This window comes from Schistocerca piceifrons, chromosome 3 (assembly GCF_021461385.2).
Source record: "Schistocerca piceifrons isolate TAMUIC-IGC-003096 chromosome 3, iqSchPice1.1, whole genome shotgun sequence".
Lineage (NCBI taxonomy): Eukaryota > Metazoa > Arthropoda > Insecta > Orthoptera > Acrididae > Schistocerca > Schistocerca piceifrons.
In genome coordinates this window covers 704,578,750-704,601,531 of record NC_060140.1, presented here as the reverse complement: position 1 = coordinate 704,601,531, position 22,782 = coordinate 704,578,750, and positions in this window count along the sequence as shown.

The window sequence follows — 22,782 nt, the reverse complement described above, 5'->3', positions numbered from 1 at the left end:
CATCACCAATCTACATTTTATATCCTCTGTACTTCGACCATCACCAGTTATTTTTCTGCTCGAATAGCAAAATTCATCTGCTACTTTAAGTGTCTCATTTCCTGATCTATTTCCCTCAGCCTCATCTGGTTTAATTCTACTACATTCCATTATCGTCGTTTTGCTTCTGTTGATGTCCTCCTTTCAAGACACTGTCCATTCCATTCAACTGTTCTTCCAAGTCCTTTGCTGTCTCTGACAGAATTACAACGCTATCAGCAAACCTCAAGGTTTCCAGAATGAGATTTTCACTCTGCAGCGGAGTGTGCGCTGATATGAAACTTCCTGGCAGATTAAAACTGTGTACCCGACCGAGACTCGAACTCGGTCGGGTACACAGTTTTAATCTGCCAGGAAGTTTCATATCAGCGCACACTCCGCTGCAGAGTGAAAATCTCATTCTGGAAACATCCCCCAGGCTGTGGCTAAGCCATGTCTCCGCAATATCCTTTCTTTCAGGAGTGCTAGTTCTGCAAGGTTCGCAGGAGAGCTTCTGTAAAGTTTGGAAAGTAGGAGACGAGGTACTGGCAGAAGTAAAGCTGTGAGTACCGGGCGTGAGTCGTGCTTCGGTAGCTCAGTTGGTAGAGCACTTGCCCGCGTAAGGAAAAGGTCACGAGTTCGAGTCTCGGTCGGGCACACAGTTTTAATCTGCCAGGAAGTTTCAAACCTCAAGGTTTTTATTTCTTCTTCCTAGATTTTAATTCCTACTTCAAATTTTTCTTTTGGTGCCTTTACTGCGTGCTCAATACACAGATTGAATAATATCGGGGATAGGCTACAACCCTGTCTCACTCCCTTCTCTGCTTCCCTTTCGTGCCTCTCGACTCTTATAACAGCCTTGTGGTTTCTGTAGAAATTGTAAGTAGCCTTTCACGCCCTTTATTTTACCAATGGCGCTTTAAGATTTTGAAAGAGAGTACCCCATTCAACATTGTCAAAAGCTTTCTCTAAGTCTACAAATACTCATCTCGCATTGAACAATAAAGTTTAAGAGTGGAGTATTTTGGAATGTAAAAAAAAGTGTGCGCCTTGAGAGACACGATGTACAATTACAGAACGGATATATCAATGTTTGCTAGCACTGAAGCGTTAGACTTGGTCTTCCTTGATCTATCGGTAATGTTTTCGCTGTTCCGTATATATTTTCCGTTAAATGAATTTAATATGTAACCCTCAGACGACAGGAGCTTACTACATTGCACATTACCTTGGTCGAGAGCAGAAGTAAACAATGTATTAAAAATTTTTCACGTGATAATGAACCCAAACGGTCGCAATGAGATTTAATAAAACACGAAAATCTTTGACTTCAGGCGTTATTATTCACACTTTTTGTGCAGAGATGTTTAAGTCATCGTTTCCATTTCTGCTATTTATTGATTTGCCAGCAGGGTATTATCCAGCAGTTAATTTTGGTCTAATAGGCCATTACATAGTACGCTAACTGTATATAACTGGCGTTGGCGAGTATGTCCACTCAAAATATTTGCTCTCGAACAGTCACAACGTGTAGGAAAGCGGAAACGTCTTTACCCATGTTCGTGTACGTATTGAATGAAACTTACCGATAAAGTAATAAACAGGTAAGATGGGAAAAAATACTTTAATAGTTTTGAGTGTCCAAGTGATGAAATGGCGGTCTTTTCGTTGCTCATAATTGTTCATATACTGTCACTACAAAGAATAGTGGCAAGCACTATATTCAGAAGGATCAGCCAAGTACAGCCAAGTCCTACGAAGGGAGGCTATGATGGATTTCATAACTGACGCCATATCGTAGAAAATATGATCTCTTTTGTTAGAAATAAATAGATAGATACCGTCTGGATCACTTCTGTCACCGACTACCGGTTTTAATCTACGCTGCCGAGTTTCCTCGGGTCTAGCTTGAACAGGAAACGACGCGAGAGCAATAAAAATTTCAACAATGTGGCATTACAACCGCTACTGTCAGAGCTAGGACAATTAACGACCAAATATTACGAGAACCCGCAGATACCTCGCGCGCAAAAAGGAACTTGTTAACTAACGTAAAATACAATGGTTGTGGTTGGAGTGAAAATTTTGTATAGTTGCGTGGTATGTGCATGTATGACAGGCTAGTACATTAAAACAGCGTCAAAGAGATTGCTGCAAGATAAAATAAAATAAAAAAACCAAGTGAAGAATTGAAAGACATGTTAATTATATACGACACGTCCTACAGGCGAAAAACGCAAACTATGCTCATTGGATATGTTCGTTAATCTTGCACTGTCTTTTAAAATATACAAACAAGAGCGAAAATACACAATGCACACTGCAGTATGAGGTTGTTTTTTACATTTGTATTTTATTTTTTGTTTTATCCTCAAGGAATCTCTTTGACGCTGTTTTAGTGTACTAGCCTAAGACATGCGTACACGTCACGTGAGAATCCAAAATTTTCGCTCCAACCACAATCTTTCCATTTTACCTTAGTTGACATGTAGCACTTCGCGGTGCCAGACATGTGTGGGTTCTAATAAAATTTGATCGTTAATTGTGCTACCTTTGATGGTAGCGTTTATAATATCACAATTTTGTAACTTTTGTTGCTCTTTCCTTCTTTTTCTGTTCCAACTTAACCTGAAAATGATCGGTATCGCACACTGACATTACCGGTGGGTAATAAAAAAATGTGATCCAGACTGAACTTCTTTATTCGCTGTTATAAATATGGCTGATAAATACACTGGAGGATTACAACGCTATCGCATTTGCAGTTTGCACTCGATGTGGCCCAGATAAGAGAAATATCATAGAATGCTAAGTTCAGAAGGCAACCTGAAGGTTATTAATGCGGAGCGCTCATTAACGTGTTCATCACAAGAGGAAACTTTCCGAACTAACATATCAGTATTACAAAACAGCTCTCTTCAAGCATGAAAAGTGATATCAGGCGTGTTTTTATAAGGCGAGAAGGCGCCTGTTAACCATGAATAGATGACTTTAGATGGTGTTGTGTCTTGTATCCTGCGAGGATAGCAGCGGCCCGGCGCCACAGACTGCGAAATGTTCACGGGATTTCCGGCAGGCAACATCCAGCCAGCGACAATCAGTGCAGCGGAACAGTTATCGATACCGCCCACTATGGCACCGCCAAACGGCTCACCATTTGCATCAAGTAGGCTAATCCTGTCCAGTGCTACAGGAGAAATCGATGTAAGCCTAACTAGCGGATGGAATCGGCACACTATTATCAGCTTATTATTACTATGCCCTAATTTTCTTAACATTGTAATCTGACCGGTTGCTGTTACGCTCTCGAGCCCGGAGACTGGTTTGATGCAGCTCCCCCGCAGTCTATAGTGAGGAAGCTCCTTCAACTCTACTTAACTACTGGAACCTACGCGTTTCAGTCACGTGTGACCATCGCCTATGTTCGACGTCAACGTGCAATAATCACTCACGGCACTGGCAGTGGAGGGTGTATAAAGCTCTTCCAGGGAACGGGGAAAATTAATGAATGACTGTGCTGATAAACATCTTACATTATTTGATTTTCAAACACCTGAGCAGAACTGAACGTACTCAGACATTTCTCACTTTACTTATTCTGATCAACACTAAACTGACACACAATTTTTTAGCGCAACGCAATCTGACTTTCAAAAATCCCTACAAAACAATGGCCCTGACTAACAATAACCTATACCTTTCATGAATGACTTACCTCACAAAAATCTTCGTTACTCAAACTACTGCAATACAGCGAGCGCCAATACTGCCAGCTAAATAAAAGATTCTAACTACTGAAGTCACTAACTACTGATAGGCATAGTTAGCAAATGAAAGATTTTGATAAACAACAAACAATGTATTTACCTTAATAGTGTTCAAAAGTCATAATGTATATATCAGCCTTCATGACATCCAGTCTTACAAATTTACTGTCTCTGATGGACACACGTCCAGATCATCCGCTCTCAAAACTCCGCTATCTGTCTCCCCACATCCACCACTGCTGGCGGCTCACCTCCAACTGCGTGACGCTACGCGTTGTTAACAGCCAACTGCCCAACACTACAATAGCCAACAACAATGCAAACCAGCCACAGACTGCACACAGCACAGTCAGTGATTTTCATATAGAGCGTTACATGGCGTTACCAACATAAAAACCTAAACAGCCTACTTACAACCAGACCTCCAGAACGGCATGGTCATTGGCTTTCGGGCCGAGGATCGAATCATTTCCGAAAAGGCTAAGTTCGTAAACTATTTGTGTGCCACCGTGCTTAAAGCATACCATGCATGGCAAAGGCGCTATCCAAAAGCAGAGCGAGGGTAGCCGTGGTGTGGCATGGATTACAGGTGACAGGGTGAACGGCGGCTGCGGATGTGTGTACAGGTGAATAGACGTGCAGCTGATGAGCAACAGGCTGAGGGGCTGCCAACAGTGCCTCCTCGAAGACTGTTCAGCGAACGTTTCTGCATATGGGCCTCCGCAGCAGGCTCCTGGTTCGGTCACCCATACTGACTACTGTTCATCGGTTACAAAGGCTTGGATCTGCACGCCAATATCGCAACTGGACGTCCAGTGAGACGCGGCGGTTGGCCTTTTCAGTTGAATCACGTTGTATGCTCCATCGGACAGATGGCCGTTGGCGTGTACGGCGTGAAACGTCTGACGGCAAACACCCTGCAACAATCGTCAGAAGGGTCCAGGGCGGATTAGGCAGTGTTATGGTCTGGGAAAACTTTTCGTGGCATTCCCTGGATGATCTCGCCATTCTAGAAGGCACAGTGGATCAACACGAAAATGCACTATCTTTGCGGATCCTGCCCACCATTACATGCAGTTTCTTTTCCCTCGGTACGATAGCATCTAGCAGGAGGACAGCGCAATGTGCCATACAGTTCGTAGTGAACGTGTGTGGATCGAGAAGTACAACGATGAATTTACAGTACTCCCCTGGCCACCAAAATCTCCGGATTTAAATCCAATCCAGAATCTGTGGGATCACCTTGATCAGGCTGTAAGCGCCATGGATCCTCAACAGAGAAAGCTAACGTAGCTGGGCACGGCACTGGAGTCGGAATGGCTCCACATCCCTGTTGTTACCTTCCAGAATCACACTTTCTTCCTCCACGTCTCGCAACAGTTCGTGCTCCAAAAGATGGTTATTCAGGCTCTTGACAGGTCGTCGCATCACTGTGAGTGGACAGTGCATACCCATTAGAATCTGCTTATTGTAATTAAGCCTTGGACTCGCTCTGTAATTTTACCCCCCTCCTCATCTACCCCCTACCCACATTTTCTTTCCATTATGAAAATGATGTATCCTTGATGCCACAGAATGTGTCCTATCAACTGAACTACTCTTTTAGTGAAGTTGTGCCCAAATTTCTTGTTTCCCCCCAACTCGATTCAGTATCTCCTCATTACTTATTCTATCTACCCATATAATTTCAACATTCTTCTATAGCACTATATTTCCAAATTTTTTATTCTCTTCTTGTCTGCGCTGTTTATCTTCCGAGTTTCACTTCTGTACAAGATTAAACTTCATACAAATCCCTTTAGAAAAAAACTTATTAATGTTTAAATTTATTTCAAAATGATTGAGAACAGCGATCAGTTGTCATTTCCTTTCTGGCTTCATTAAAGCAAACCTAGATTTCGGGTAGTAACTAGCCATTATCAGTGCAGTATTTCAGAATTTTAACATATGCCAAAGAACGACAATGAATTAACTCGAACAGGAGCCCGAACAAATGGGGGACTAATGTAGTAGTGCATGTATTAAAACTCAGTAATACTGCATTGATAATGGCTGGTTACTACACAAAAGCTATATTTGCTTTAAGAAAGCCTGCAAGGAAAGGACGACTGGTTGCTGTACTCATCATTCTGAAAGTCATATCACAATCGTTGAGTGTGTTCCACATTCCTAATAAAAAAGTAATTTGATTAAAATGTATATTTAATGTTAACAAATTTCTGTTTTCCGGAAACGTATTTCTTGCTGTAGCCAGTATGCATTTTATAGCCTGCTCAAACTGAAAAACTTATATACCACTTTCACTGTTTTATTTCCTTATCTAATTCCTCCAGCAATACCTTTTGTTGATGTTCACATTATAGCCTCTTTTGAAGACTTTCCCACTCCATTCTACTGTTCTTAAGTCCTGTCCCGTCTCTGATAGAATCACAATGACATTGTTAAACCTCGAAGTTTTTGTTTTTTCTTCTTGATTAATCCTCTTTCCAAATTTCTCTTTGGCTTCTTTTACCGCTTGGTAAATGCACAGATTGGAGAATACTGGTGATAGGCTATAACCCTTTGCCACCCCCTTCTCGTCTACCACTTCCCTTTCATGTCCTTGGGCTCTTATAACAGCAGTCTGGTTGACATTATCTGTTAAATAACTTTGCAACTTAACGTAAAATAACTTTGCAATAGCAGCCCTAAAGTTGTGTAACTGTTGTCCTGAATCTACAACTACTTAGCTGTACAAATATGGAAAGCAACTGCTTCAAAGCACAGAATTAAACATGTAAAATTAGATTTTTAGAACCAGTGGAAAACTTCTAAACTATATTTGAATTTGATTTTTTACGAAACCTTTTCACTTAGTAAAGTTAAAACATATGTTAAAAGCACACAGAAACATAAACACACTATTCACAATGATCCCAAATAACTAGACATATTACTGTAGACACTAGGTAGCAACATAATTTTAAAAACTTCCATTTAATACAGTGTAATGTAACAATAATAAATTATATAAACTGTAAACTTAAAACCATAATATACTGTTATGTAAAATTACTACACTTTATGAAACACTAGTCTGAAAAAAGTGAAATGCATGGCTGGAAACAAGCAGCTCTTCCCCTTAAGAGAAAAGAATGAGATGTGAGAAGCAAAACACGCCAGCTGGATCAGAAGCTTCAGCTTCTACTAGAGCGCCAGTAGGACCCTGGAGGGGTGTGACTGGGTATGATTGTTTGACTGTTTACTTGCGTACTGTAAAAAACCTTAGTATGTGGTTATGGAATTAAGTGAAAACATTGGTGGAGCACGTTTTCAGTTAGCCTGTGCTAGCACAGACTGTTGAACTGTTTAACGGAGTACTGACGACGAACTTGTTTCATGACTAAGGAAGTCAATGGTAAACCTTAGTGAACCACGTTTTGTGCTAGCAGGTGCCAAAACAGGCTGTTTACCCGTGTACTGTGGACGATCTTGGTTTGTGATTAGGGACATGACTGGAAGACTTCATGCAGTATGTTTTGTGTTAGCCTGGACTAATACAGGTTGTTGAACTGTTTAACTGAGTACTATGGACAAACTTGTTTGGTGGTTACAGACATCAGCAGAAAAACTTGGCGGACCTGTTACCAGTGTACTATGGATGAACTTGGTCTGTGTTTATGGACGGCTGTGGAAACCTTGGCAGACCACGTTTCTGTGCAAGCCTGTGTCGACGTAGGCTACTGGAAAATTTATCTACACAGTGTGGACGAACTTGGATGATCGTTATGGACATCAGTGGAGACCCTGGAGGATCACTTTTGGTGGTAGCCTGCGTCAACAAAGGCTCTTGAACTGGTGGCGTGCTCACTCTGGACGAACTCTGTATCTGATTACGCATGGCAGTGGAAACCTTCACAGACCACGTTCAGTGCTAGCCTGCGTTGACACGGGGTGTTGAAATGTTTATCTGTGCATTGTGTACGAACTTGGTTAGTGATCGCAGACGTCAGTGGAAACCATGAGAGACTACGTTTTGTGCTGTGCTAGCTTGTTTCGACACACTGTTGGACTGTTTACCTGCGCAGTGTGGACGAATTTGGTTGGTGATTATGAACATGAGTGGAAATCTTGGTGAACCACCTTCTGTACTAGCCTGCGCCGACATAGGCGGCTCTGCTATCTTTGTATTTTTTTATATGTCTGAATTCTTCTTACTCTGTGTCAGTAAAAGCTGCAAACAGCTGTGGCAAGCAAGACAATATATGGATTCATTACATTGTGTGTGGGATGAATGGTGAAAAAGAACTACATATATAATATTTTAAAGTGTTTAGAGGAGGTAAAAGGAAGCACTTGTTTATGTGACAAAAATGTAACATGTGCATCAAACATGAAAGTTTTGACGACAGTTAGACACGGTGTTCAAACCGCTGTGTGATGTATATTGTTTTAGAAATGTCATTGAAGCTTATAAATTAACGCACAACTGGCTAATAATTGATTAACATGCTCAAACAGTCAGCTGTTTCACGAAAAGTGGCTGCAGCTTCAGCCAAACGGCTAACCAATTCTTCTGGTGTGCCTGCCTGTGCCCAGTACGGCTCCCCCCCCCCCCCCCCCCCCCACACACACACACATAAAAAAGAAATCAGTAGTAGTGAGCTCGTAAGAAAATGGTGGCTATGGCACTTGCCCACCCCTCCCAATCGAACAATTGAGGAAAACATTGTCCAAATGTTCTCCGACATCAAACAGCAAAATACAGTGGGGCCCCAACATGCTGGAACCACAAACGTTACCTGGCTGCTAGCAGGACATTCTCCAGCATTTCCAGTAATAAAGGAGAAGGCCTCCACCGAGCGTATTAGGCGGAAGATAGGCCCAATCAGAGCGTCGTGAAGAATTCAAACCCACACGTTTATGATATCTTTATGTCGATTGTGGAAAACACGAATTGCCTTTTTTCCAAGTACGAGATCTGGCTGTTGTGGCTGATGATTATTTCTTCTCTTGAGAAGGCATCCTAGTAGGCAAACAAAACACACGTTTGGAAGTGAGGGATATTTACATTTTGGTGTAGATGCCACTGGCAGAATTCCACATGCTTGGAAGAATCATAACGTCTTATATCTTCTGATACTTGAATGGATGCTTGTCAGTCTTGTGCAGGAGGTATTTGGTTCCTCTGCTATTTATAGTGCATTGGTGATGAAGTTGTCCTCAATTTGCTGCAACATAGCTTCCTCAAACTGAACAGTTCGTACACTGAGAGATTTTCCAGTTTCCCGTCGGTATTTTATAAGGGATCCTGTTCTACTAAGATGGCCATCACATCTTTGAAATCTGACATAATTTGATAACCCCCTCCCTCGCTGCTCGCCTGTTGCATCACGCCTTCCAATAAATGAGATGAATGCCAGCTAATTAAGCTTAAAGCGAAATCAGCCATCAAGCTCCTGTAAACGACAGTAGAAACTTTCATGTAAACACAACATAACATAAACAATAATAATTTAATTGTTTATCTGGGGACATGGACGCTGCTAGCAGTAATGAAAACTTTCTACCAGTGAGATCCACTGAAATCCGACTGCAATGTCAAGAAACTTAAAACGACTGTGTACTTTAGCCTGAGGGTAGTTCAGCGTCCTCCCTTCAAGAACCAACAACCTGTGACATTTGTGTCACTAACAGATGTGTTTCTTTTTACATACTCTAATAATTCTACGAATTCGTATACATAGTTTTCTCTTACACCTTGTACATCTATAAGGTGGAACATAAACAAGCTTGTCTTCCCAAGTAGAAGTGCGCAAGTATGTAGAGTCTATATCTCAGATGCTTATGTTAAGTCTACATGTAGGTGTAAAATAAGTGCCGTTTTCTTTCAACAAGATGACAACACTCTATGTAACACATTGAGTTTGTCGCAGCAACGAATCTCTTCAACAGAGAACAAGTCAGCATTTAACGCGACTAGTTCCATCTCTGACATGAACTTTATAGGCCGCCCATCTTTGCTAGTCTTGGAGCAACGTCACTGCCTCATATGATGAATCTCACGAGCTAGGAAACTTGCTTCGGACATGGTTGTAGTAGACCTTAAATGTGGTGTTACTTTTGAATCCAGCATAGATACATTTTGTGGAATTCAAATATGATAACACGGAGAATACCTTCAGTCCAGGTGATGAAATAAGTACAGCAAAGTGTTTTCGTCTTGTGTTTTATTGTTGTTACACATAGTTACATTTTAAATTATATTTTTAATTGTTATCTTTTATGTTTCCTAAAATATTTGAGGTACACATATGTATACTTCAGGTTTTAATCAACAGAATGAAAAATATTAATAACACATACCAAGATTTTTTCATGGATTTAAAAAAGAAACAATTTTTTTATGTAAATCCAGATATACATTAAGTTTCTTGCACACTGTTATGCATTCTTCATAGCCACATTTAGACGTTCTTCACCTATACTTACTGGGTAGGTGATCAACCTAATTATACAGGCTTAGGTTTCTTGGCTGGGGTAAACATTTCTTGTCTGGCATGTATTATCATCCGATCCACGACTGTCAGAGCTCTCACGTGTCATCCACCTACTCGTACATTTCTCTGAAGAGCCATAGGTAATTTTTCACATCAGAAGACTTTATCAGCTCATTACCCAAAATCACTCTAAAATCCATTAGGGACAATCTTACATTTTGGTACTCCTTTTCTTTGTACAAGATATTTTGCACATAATCTACCAATTAGCAATAGCTAAATCAGTTAACTGGCTAACCAATCTACGCAATAATTTTTTGTTCTGGTACTTGTCATTTAATTTTTTAAGCACCTGATCGTCACTTATAAGTACATTGCGGCTCACATTCTACAGAGGAGGATAACAGAATGGTATCACTTTCCTCCAGCATGCGAAGTATTTCTTCACCAATAACTGAACATAATAACAGAAGTATTTCGTCACTGATACCTGAACATAATAACATAAATTAATTGTTGGCGTTAATACGATCTGTTTCCTAACAGACCAGTTACACACATCCAAAGTGTACCAAACCTGTGAGGATTTCCTGGCACAAAATAAAAAAGATCCTATTTAGAGAAAAAGCTTTGAGGATGTAACATCAATTACACGTACATATATTTCGAATTTCGATGTCTCCTTTAGTCAGCATAAGAAATAACTCTAGTAAAAACATATATCAATCAACTACATATATCTTTCCACATATTAACAATAATAAATAAAGTAAATCTAAGAAAGAAAAGAAAACATTCCGTCTACAGGACACAAGTGGCCCATCGGTACCATCCGACCGCGGGGTCAGCACACCGCTCTCCCGGTCGTTATGATGGTATTATTGACCGAATCCGCTACTATTCGGTCGAGTAGCTCCTCAATTGGCATCACGAGTCTGATTGCACCCCGAAAAATGGCTGCAGCGCATGGCGGCCTGGATGGTCACCCATCCAAGCGCCGACCACTCCCGACAGTGCCTAACCTCGGTGATCTCACGGGAACTGGTGTATCCACAGCGGCAAGGCCGTTGCCCCAAAGTAAATCTAAGTTATAGAGAAACACCTTCAGAGCTTCTGCTGTGCGTAGCTATTCTGCTGAGTCGTATCTTCAAACCGTCGCAAGTAGCACTGCAGGCGGAGTGTGGTGCGATCTAGCAGTAGAAACTGGAACTACGCAGCCTACCCGAACGTGCCATGCAAAGTCGGTTGAGTTGGTGAGATGCGTTTATTAATTTTACGAAGTGAAAACTCGAAGTACACGTACAAACTGAAACTACGCAGCAAACATGAACATGTCATAAAAGTTTTGAATTGGTAAAAACCGTTTATTAATGTTACAAAATGAAAACTCGAAGCACACATGTGCATACCCATGGACTGAAGAGACTAATATGAAGCAAGTATACTGCTGGAAGGCAACTGTGAGTAGAATTTACTTCCTATAGAACTCATGAACGCACGTCATTATCAGCATCATCCTAGTTTTAATTACCAGCTTGGAAAAACTGAGTGGGTGACCACGAGACTTGATGATGGCATTAATCCTTCTCAGCATTTTCACACTTCGATGCGACACATTTTTCCCAGCGAGGATGACTTGGCGGTGAACATGATTGTGGAAATCTGTATGTTGGCTGTTCAGGAAACGTGCCACCGCGAAAATCACCTCGTCGTTATTTCAGAGATCCCTATCACGCACTGGTTCCTTCGTCTGAGGAAAGGGAAAGAAGTCACTGTGTACCATCTCAAAAGACTGTGGGAGAATGTGGCAAAAATTTATAGCCCAAAGAAGTAGCCAGTGTCCTGCGCAGTGTGAGCTACAGTCGCAAAATCTACCGGGCGGTGCCCTTTACATGCTTAATACGTCGTGCAAGATGTTGGAAACTGATCCGTGACTGCTTTTCATTTTTACCACTATCACCTCCATTGTGATAATCCTGTCTTCCAGAAAAGGGGCTTGCTCTTCTTTTCGCCGAGAGAGAGTCTGCCACTTCGTTCTTAGTTGTTCAGACTAAGCTGGAAGCGTCTGCGCCATCTAAAATCTGCCATAAGACGGTGCCTTGTTGCCAGTGCATTGTCTAGGATTGTTGCTCTTCAAACGCAGAAAACGGATTACTGCGTGATGAATGGACGCGGAGCCGTTTTCGCTCCTCTGGGGCGTGATACGGTACTGAGGAGCAAGAATTTCAATGTGCAGGAAGACTGAAAACGAACAAAAAATTAATTACGTGACTTTATTTTTTAGAGACGATAAACTTTAATATTCCCCCTTGTACATTATAATTTGCTTTGTTTATTTTTTGGCTGCTCACACTCAGTACTGATCTTACACAGTAACAAACTTGGACATATATTTTAAACATTTCGACTTGTCCTACGTTCGAACAACATTTGCCCATAATGGTGGGGACACATTTTCTTCAGGCAGGTCTATACTGCGACTAAAATTTCATATAATGAACAGCTCTATGAAACGTCGTTCTTCTATCGGTGTTTCTTGGTTTATGGAAAGTTGTGTAGTTTCATGGAGCGACGGGGTGCAATGGCTGACAGCCAAACCTCCACATGTCAGTCAGTCAGACCAGTACCAAGCGTTATAGATCGACAGAGTACAATAATAAGAATAATTATTACTATTACTATTAATACTTCCGCACGTGTCATGCAGTTGTTTCTTTATTGTTCTGTTTCGATTTTTTATGTTTATTCTGTGAAACTACGAAAGTACTCTACAGGTTTGTTACTTTCAAATAAACGAAGCGAAAACGGACTGCCAGTTAAACATTGCAATAAACTCCACACAGTCCTTTTATATGTCAAAGACATATCGTCCCATATAATAGTTTCACATGTACTACAGTACGACAACTGGAATGACTAGAGCTCGAACTCGGGTCCCTGGGTCACAATCTGATAATTACAGTCGCTACACTCTCTGGTGCGAAAGTTGTTACCATTTGACAGCTGGGGCGACACTAGCGCTCCAAGCGCTGAGAAAGCACACAGCCAAATGCGTCGTAAGGATAATGTTTGTTTTTAATTATTTTCTGTTTAATTACGGAATAGTGGTTATATTTTTGCAACGATTTATTATCACGTGTAGTTTTCCCTTAAGCTACAGTTGTGGTGACTTGTTTGATACGCTAAATAACGTAGGTCTTAGATTCTGTATAGGTTCCCTACGTTCCATTTCATTTATTTGGCTGAAAGTTTAGCGAACAAACCTCTGCTTTGTTGGACAGATATACGACGTCTTCCTGTAAAAGGCGTTTTGTAGCAAATTTTTGTTACTAAAGGAAAACGCCACAACTCAGTAAATGTCTGTACTTTACAAGATAATCGTAAATAAACTGTTCTGGAATGAACCGTTTCGTATCTCCCAAGGTCCTTAGGAAAATAATTATTCACGAATTGGGTATAATTTTTTAGTTAATGGCAATTTTTGTGACACTGCATACACTCCCTACTGTAAAAATTATGTTGCAGATCAGTATAAACTTTAGTATTCGTCCCATCCGATGTCGCATTCAGAAGTGTCGCTTGCTGGCCGCTTGGGGTGCTGCTGTCGCTAGGGGTTAAGAGAAACGAGACGGAGTGTCGCGCCTGTTACGCTACACTGCGCCCTGGGTGCGACAACCTAACGCACTGCCTATCTCCCCACGGGAGCTCTGCACGGCAGACGCTCACAGTTATCGTACTTCTGTGCTCCGTATATCAGGCGTAACGTATTACATACCGTGTACGCACCTTCTCCTGGTCAACAGCACATAGCACAAACTATATCGCAGTTTAGGTCGATACTATGTCGATATACAACGTTTCGTATCGATTCACATCTGGAGATTTGCGTGTGAGAAGCTGTCTTCACATTTGTGAAAGGTGGCTTCAAATGTCAGTCCAATCATCCTTCTTTACGTTATGCGTATTTCCCAGCCACGGCTGCAGGCGCATTTCAGGATGGTTATTCCCCTTGTCCCTCTGTCTTTTTGACAAAGTCATAGGTGATTGCTTCTGGTAAGCTTGCAAGATTGATGAAATTTTCAGTCTATGATCTGTCAAAAATTAATCGAGGATTTTAGATTAATTTTATGATGTAAAGGCGACTAACGGGGTACGAATCTACATTTTACGAAACAATTCCCGTATTCAGAAGTTTAAAAGGCTGGAGAGAGGTCCTGGCTGAAGTAAAGCTATGAGGGTGGCTTTAAGTCGAGCGTGGACAGCTCAGTCGGTGGAGCATTTGCCCGCGAAAGGCACAGTTTCTGGTCACGAGTCTCGGTCCAGCACACAGTTTTACACACAGTTTTAATCTACCAGGACAATTCCAGTAATTTATATAAAAGAACGTTATGGACGAATAATTGCCGGCCGCTGGTGGCCGAGCGGTTCTAGTCGCTTCAGTCTGGAACCGCGCGACCGCTACCGTCGCAGGTTCGAATCCTGCCTCGGGCATGGATGTGTGTGATGTCCTTAGGTTAGTTAGGTTTAAGTAGTTCTAAGCTCTGGGGGACTGATGACCTGAGATGTTAAGTCCCATAGTGCTCAGAGCCATTTGAACCATTTTTTTTTTTTTTTTTTGACGAATAATTGAGAATGAATGCCGGCGGAAAAACATATTAATCTTAAAAGTTTAGCGTCAAATTTAAGACTGAGATCGACGTTCAATCTCGTCCTCTAGATTATCGGTTGATACTAATTGAGCGAAATAAGAAGCACCCATAGCGACTCGTAGAAAGCAAAAATACGTCTAACTAACGAAGGAACAAATTGAGCACTGGCCGCTGTTCAATATGTAGTGAAACGTCCTCGGTATCGTGCTATACGATAATGCGCAGTGAAGCTTCCTTCGGGTCCCGACTGCCAACCATCTGTAGTCCAAGCGACGCCCAGCAACCGCAAGAAGGCTGTTAACATGGAAATTGTGTACCCCGGCCGCCAAGAGTAAATTAAGACTTTCGCCGGACGCCTTCAGTGGCGGTGGACACAGCTACCGCAAATCCAGCACTAGTCAAATAGACGTCCTGAAATTTCTCTCTCAAACATCATCTCTGGTGTTGCTTTTTAAGTTACAATTTTAGTTCAAATAGATCGTGCAGTCCATGTTTTCGCTTTTCAGTGTTTCTTTTCTCCCCTCAGCTGAGCGATTTTGCAGGTTTCTTAAAATCTCAATATGGATGAAACATGTTTACATCTTGGACAAGGGTGTAATGTATCACACACACATTTTAACATATATCTAGACGATGCAATAAGAAAAAGTTTTATATTCCGATAAACCGAGGTTCTGTTTTATCCCGTGTCCTATATATTGACGATGCCACACTTTTGGCCGAGAAAGAAGATACGAAAAGGAATTTGTTTGTTGAGTAGAATATAACCTAAAAACATCCACAAGAACAAAACATAAGGGAAGAGGCCGTACAAGACAAAAACTCTTTTTGATAATGAAATTTTAGAGTAAGTTAAATATTTTATCTAGGATGGTACATTGCATACGAGTATTACAGAGACGCTAGGAACAAAGTGACAAAGTTCTCAGATATATGTGAAGCAATATGTAGGTGCTTGGCAAACAAAACTCTGAAGTGGTCATGGCTGAAATTTTGTTATACCATTGCCGTTACTACGTTATTGTATGTAAGTGAGTCACGTGTCACATACAAACAACAACAGAGTAGAATTCAGAAGCAGAATTGAGAAATCTCAGAGCAGTAAAATGACCTAGTAGATAAGACGGACTTAAGAATTATATCATTAGCAATGAACTGAATATACACGAATTAGAAAACTAAAACCATGAATTCAGAACAAATTGGAATCCACACATTAACAGGATGAGTAGCCAAAAACTAACTCTCAAAATCATAAGATACAAACCTCTAGGGAGAAGTGAAGGAATGCCGAGGAAAAGACAACAGGCAGTTGTTTAAGGCTTAAAGTGTAGAAGAAGTAGGATAACAGCCGTATCTGAAGTTCTGCTTTTCTGGTACTTCATAATAATAAATGAATAGTAACCACCAGACAACCGCTATATTGCAGGATACAGATTTTTATTTTCAACGTCCTAAACATAGTCCAGTTCCATTCTTCCACATCTAGTGCGATTTTCTCTTTACTCATTTGTTGTTTTTCTATCTTTCCATACTTATCGTGGCCTCTGTTTTCGTGGAAATTACCGCTTATCACTGTTTCTAAACGAAACAGTATTCATCCATAGCGATATCCGTGGGCGATAATGAATAGGTGCAGACAACCGCCGTTTGTTTAGTTCAGAGCTTTCGTTGTGTTTACCAGGGTGGTGTATTCTATTTCTGCACCCCTTTCTGATAGGTGTAACTAACGTGTGCAGACACTTTCTCACTTAACAGTAACACTTTGTATGACAAATATTTATCAAAGGAAAGAAGAAATTTGTGAATAGCGGATTTTTTTTCCGAGTGATGTGCTACTGTATTGTATTTTTATAATAACATATTATGAACAAACCGTATTGTTAATTTAGCGACTACCATTATTATTCCAATGTTTGCGACTACTTCGACATTAATGACATAGAAGAAAACTAGCTATATCCAATCCATAATGTCTTATTGTTTCTAAGTTTGGTCTAATGAATTTACCATCCCTCGAAGTTCGTAAAAGTGGTTTTTTGGCATTAAACTACCTTCCATTTAAAATTAACTGACGCTTAAAGGCTACAAAATAATTCCTGTCGTAGCCAGTCAGACAACACCAGCAACAGTCAACTTTGGCTAAAACTGTTCATTCATGTGGCTATAAAGTCGGTAGTAGACTTTCTCTTATTAAAGATATTTAAAATCAGTCTATACAACTACAGAAAAGTACGTATTTACATCACCATATGCGTTTTGTGTTATTGATATAAAAATTTTCGCTTGCGCAAGAAAATACTTGCTCATTTTTTTTTCGGTATTCCTTCGTTTGGTGCTGTATTTTTTGCCTAATCTCACGTAGGTTTGCAGCACTATGTTGCCCTGTAAGTGCAACATTCGACCTTTTTCACGATGGAAGCGAAAACTGCAGGATTGTTTCATTCTAGAGCTACCTGGAGATGGTACGGTTCGTCAATATTGAAAACAGTTCTAAGAGAGCGAAGGTAGTAGGCAAATGCTCAGAATGTTTGGATGAGACACGATATTAAATCACTTTATTAAAAAAACAAGCAATAAACCGAAAATTACATGAAATCCATCTTCAGATAGTACAGGATATAATAATCACACTGGTTTAGCTTGTGGCATGGAAACAGTCAAATTCTGCACATGCAGGGAATAGAGTGCTGAAAACAACGTGAGACTAGGCAAGAAACAACAGCGCCGAACGAAGGAATATCTCAAAATGTGTGTGTGAGTTCCTAAGGGACCAGACTGCTGAGGTCATCGGTCCTTAGACTTACACACTATTTAAACTAGCTTAAACTAACTTATGCTAAGAACCAAACACACACACACATCCATGTCCTAGGGAGGACCCGAACCTCCGGCAGGAGGGGCCGTGCTATCCGTGCATGGTGCCCTAAACTACGCGGCCACTCCGAGCTGAGAAATATCTCAAAAGCATTTCCTACTGCAAGCGAAAATTGGACATACGATACTGTACTTAAATCACACTTCAGTACCTTTTGTAACATATTGTTTTTGGATCTAGAAAGCAAACTAAACTGTAAGTATGTCTCATTAGAGACCACTCACTATATTTCATATCAATAAATTGAAACATGTATAATGACAAGAATATGTACTTTCTTCTAGTTGTACAGACGGAATTTATTTACCATTAACAAAACTCGCTTAAAATATTTGCTGCTCATCTCGTCATATTGCAATTGTGTACTAGCCAATTCCACCAAAAGGTCATTGCACCCAAAGTGTAAAGATCCGATTGACTTTCGAGCGTGCACAAGCGCACATTCCGCTGCAGAGCAAAGTTTGCATCCTCTTCAGCATTGAAAATGAACTAGAAATAACAAACATTTTTGAAAAGTTATGATAACATGTGAGAATAAAATGAAAGATAATCGAAGAGGTCAAGTATAAATGTCTTTATTAACGGTTGTATCTTTCCCACAATGTTCAAGCTGTATGATTGTCAGTTTATGTTACACGTACTGTTTGCAATCCCAGATTAATTATTTCTTTGTATACAGCGTCACATCGTACGTGTAATCCAAGTTACAAAGGCTTTATTGGAAAGTATACCTAGTTTCTTTATTCAACTAAGAGATAACATAAACAGCTCTACCGTTTATGCAGCACTTCACATTCTCTGAAAACAATATTCGGCTGCTGTAAGAAAGGCTTCAGCACCAATAAAACCGTAATTTTTACGTCTAATAATATCAGTCAATAAGAGTATTGTAACTCGGTTCTCTCCATGTGAGACAAATTCATTCCGTTTTAAAATAAGGAATATCAGTGGCATAATGTTTCTGATTTACTGTTGCGTTTAGTGCACTGATTTTTAAAGCTTTTATATTTTTTATGAGGTTTATATTTTCATCAGGAAGTTTATTGTGAGCGACCAATAAAAGTTCTCCAAGGCACAGGAGACCCAGCGGAGATGTACTGCACTAGAAGTTGCATGAATACGGGAACAAGAAATTTTTACAACAAAATGTTTTGAAGAAATAAACATTTTTTTTATTTTTCCTGGTACAAATATCTTAAGTACTCTTAAAATGAAAATGAATGTGTATAACATGTCTTACTTGCCAATGAGAGATATTCGGCAGTGACCCTAGCCAGTGAGTTAAGCAAACAGAAGAAACTTAACAATAGTTTTCCCTAGAGTTCAACTTTGCCAGCAGTTCTGTTCAAATTATATACACGGATCATCAAGAACATTGTGACCACCAAGATCTACTATCGATATAACCCGCCGCGGACATACCTGCTATTAGGTAGGCGGTCATAATATCTGGCTGATCAATGTACATTCCGTGTCACTGTAACAGAGTCGAGATTTGAGACCGGTCTGACTTTGATCTCCCAACAGAGAAATCTTGAAGCTGGTGGAGGGATACTCTCTGCAGATCTTTGTACAATGCATTTCAACAACTGGAGGCTAGCTCCAAATCGAATGAAGACCGAAGGTAGTTGCTTTCAGCTTAATAATAGAATGAACAATGCAAAATATCATCTACCACCATGACTTTTCAAAATATTTAGGTTGAAGTCTTGAAAGAATCTTGTCCTACGTCTACCTCTACATGTTTACTTTGCAATTCACAATTAACTGCCAGAGGGGTCTTCGAACCACCTTTAAACTATTTCCCTATCGTTCCACTCTCTAACAGCGCATGGGAAAAATGAGCAACTAAATCTTTCTGTAAGAGCTCTGATTTCTTTTATTTTATGACGATGATCATTTCTCCCTATGTAGCTCGACGAAAAAAAATATGTTCACATTCCTGGGAAAAAATCTGGTGATCGAAATTTAGTGAAAAGATCTCGCAATGGAAAATGCCTTTATTCTAATGGTTTCCACCACAACTCTGGTTGGCTATAATTTCCAATCCTGTCAAGTTTCTATGTGCATTGTTGCTAAAGTGCAGCCACGTTTAAAATTTTAACTGCAATACCATATCCGTGACACCCTCTCCCCTATTTCGCTAGAGTAGAAAAGGAGCTGCTCTTCTTGGAACTTTTTCGATGTTCTACGTCAATACTATCTCATAACGATCCCACACCGCACAGAAAAACTCTGAGGACAGACAAGCGTAGTGTAGGCAGTTTGTTTAGTGGACGTGTCACAACTTCTAAGCGTTCTGCCAGTACAACGCAGTCTTTCGTTTGCCATCCACCACAACATTATATATGTGGTCGTTCCCCAATTTAAGTTGTTCGTAACTGTAATTCCAAAGTCCTTAGTTGAAGTGACAGCCTTTATATTTGTGTAACTTATTGTGTAACTGAAATTTAACGGATTTCTTATTTGGTACTCATGTGAATGACCTTACACTTTTCCTTATTCAGAGACAATTGTCACTTTTCGCACCATACAGATATCGTGTCTAAGTCATTTTGCAATGCGTTTTGATCTCCTGAGAATTTACTAGACGGTAAATGCAAACAGTCTAAGAGGGATCCCCGGATTGTCTCCTATATGATTAGGTACAGCAGAGGGCCTATAACATTTCCTAGGAGACGCCGGGTGTCACTTCTATTTTACTCGATGATTTTACGTCGATTACTAAGAACTGTGACCTTTCTGAGAGGAAATCACGAATCCAGTAGCGCAACTGAAGCTTTAATCTACAGGCATCCAATTTGTTTAGATGTCTCTTGTGAGAAACGGTACCAAAAGCCTTATGAAAATCTAGGAACACGGAATTAGTCTGAGATCCTCTGTTGATAGCACTCATTACTTTCTGCGAATAAAAAGCTATTTGTGCTTCACAAGAATGATATTTTATGAATCTGTGCTGACTAAGTGCCAGAAGGCCATTTTCTTCTAGGTAATTCAGAATAAGAGACACATAGATACAGATGTGATCAAAAGTATCCGGACACCTGGCTGAAAATGAGTTAAAAGTTCGTGGCGCCCTCCTGCTGGAATTCAGTATGGTGTTGGCCCACCTTTAGCCTTGATGACAGCTTCCACTCTTGCAGGCATACGTTCAATTAGGTGCTGGAAGGTTTCTTGATGAATGGCAGCCCATTCTTCACGGAGTGCTGCAGTGAGGAGAGGTATCGATGTCGGTCGGTGAGTCCTGGCACGAAGTCGGCGTTCCAAAACATTCCAAAGGTGTTCTATAGGATTCAGTTCAGGATTCTGTGCAGGCCAGTCCATTACAGGGATGTTATTGTCGTGTAACCACTCCGCCACAGGGCATGCATTATGAACAGGTGCTCGATCGTGTTGAAAGATGCAATCGCCATCTGCCAATTGTTCTTCAACAGTGTGAAACAATAAGGTGCTTATAACATCAATGTAGGCCTGTGCTGTGATATTGCCACGCAAAACAACAAGGAATGCAAGCCCCCTCCATGAAAAACACGACCACACCATAACACCACCACCTCCGAATTTTACTGTTGGCACTACACACGCTGGCAAATGGCGTTCACCGGGTATTCGCCTTACCCATACCCTGCCACCGGATCGCCAGATTGTGTACCGTAGTTAGTCACACCACACAACGTTTCTCCACTGTTAAGTCGTCCAATTTTTGCGCTCCTTACACCAAGCGAGGCGTCGTTTGGCATTTACCAGCGTGATGTGTGGCTTACGAGCAGCCACGACCATGAAATCCAAGTTTTCTCACCTTCCACCCAAGTGTCATAGTACTTGCAGTGGATCCTGATGCAGTTTGGAATTCCTATGTGATGGTCTGGATAGATGTCCACCTATCACACATTATGACCCTCTTCAACTGTCGGCGGTCTCTGTCAGGCAACAGACGAGGTCGGCTTGTACGCTTTTGTGCTGTACGTGTCCTTTCACGTTTCCACTTCACTATCACACCGGAAACAGTGGACCTAGGGATGTTTAGGAGTGTGGAAATGTCGCGTACAGACGTATGACACAAGTGACACCCAATCCCCTGACCACGTTAGAAGTCCGTGAGTTCTGCGGAGCTCCCCATTCTGCTCTCTCTCGATGTCTAATGACTACAGAGGTCAGTAGGTGGCAGCACAATGCACCTAACATGAGAAACTTTTTTTTTGGGGGGGGGGGGGGCGAGTGTCCGAATACTTTTGATCACATAGTGTAACACCGCAGCACAGCTAAGATCGTACGATAGCAGAATTGAATGGTACCCCAAGGAGCGATAGAGCTACAAACACTATGAAGTTCTTCCTTAGGTGTCGTCCACTCTGCTGCCGAACGCTGGGCACCAGCATGGCTTAATAGTTCAGCTAAGTGCACTAACGTGGACAATAAGAAGGTGCATCAGATCTACTCTTTTTTACAGGTCACCATCTGTAAGCTACATTGCGCCATCAGAACTGCAAGTACAGCGTGGCGTTATAAGGAATATGAAAAATTAATTAAAATTCTGTAGTTTCCAATCCACTCTGGCGTGCCTGTATTTACAATAAGCCGATTAAAATCGATGCAGTCTACGATCTCATTAGTAGAATCGCTGAAAACAATCGAGTACAGCATGAACTGGGAGTGGTCAGAAACGAGAAATAGCATTGCCATTGAGGAATATCTTGCCCTCGTAAGAAATGGTACAAGGCCAGCCGGCACGGAATTACAGCGGCGCGCTTGGAAAACACTAATAGGATCAGTGCAGGCCTTGGCATCTTTGCAGAAAGCCTCCACTGATGGGGAAGGCTTCCTCTTCTCGCTGTAACGGTGGTAAAGAATTTTGTATTCATAATACGTTACACTTTTGCAGCACGGCAGACTCTTAATCAGCTTAGATTCCTTCAGGAACCGTTGTGCACAGTGCCCGTAGACTACAAGAAAGGAGAGGTACACAGCAGTCAGTCGCAATTCATTAGCTT